The sequence below is a fragment of the Syngnathus typhle genome, linkage group LG14 (assembly GCF_033458585.1).
Source record: "Syngnathus typhle isolate RoL2023-S1 ecotype Sweden linkage group LG14, RoL_Styp_1.0, whole genome shotgun sequence".
Classification (NCBI taxonomy): domain Eukaryota; kingdom Metazoa; phylum Chordata; class Actinopteri; order Syngnathiformes; family Syngnathidae; genus Syngnathus; species Syngnathus typhle.
Window position 1 is genome coordinate 2377782 of NC_083751.1, and position 236 is coordinate 2378017.

Genomic DNA, 236 nt, shown 5'->3' on the forward strand with positions numbered 1-236 from the left:
GTGTGTAGTAAGTCATGTTGACCACTAGATGGTAGTATTGCATTACTGTCTATCTAAATGAGTGAATGAATAGAAAGGTTAATTATATTGAATCAAATAACTGGTGGGGAAAATCCAAGCAGCAGTTTCCGGTGGAAGAGCAAAAATAATTTAAAACTTTTTAAACATGAGTCTATGCAAGAAGCAACATGCATAGCAGCTCGGTGTGAGTTAAAAAAAAAAAAAAAGGGGAAAAA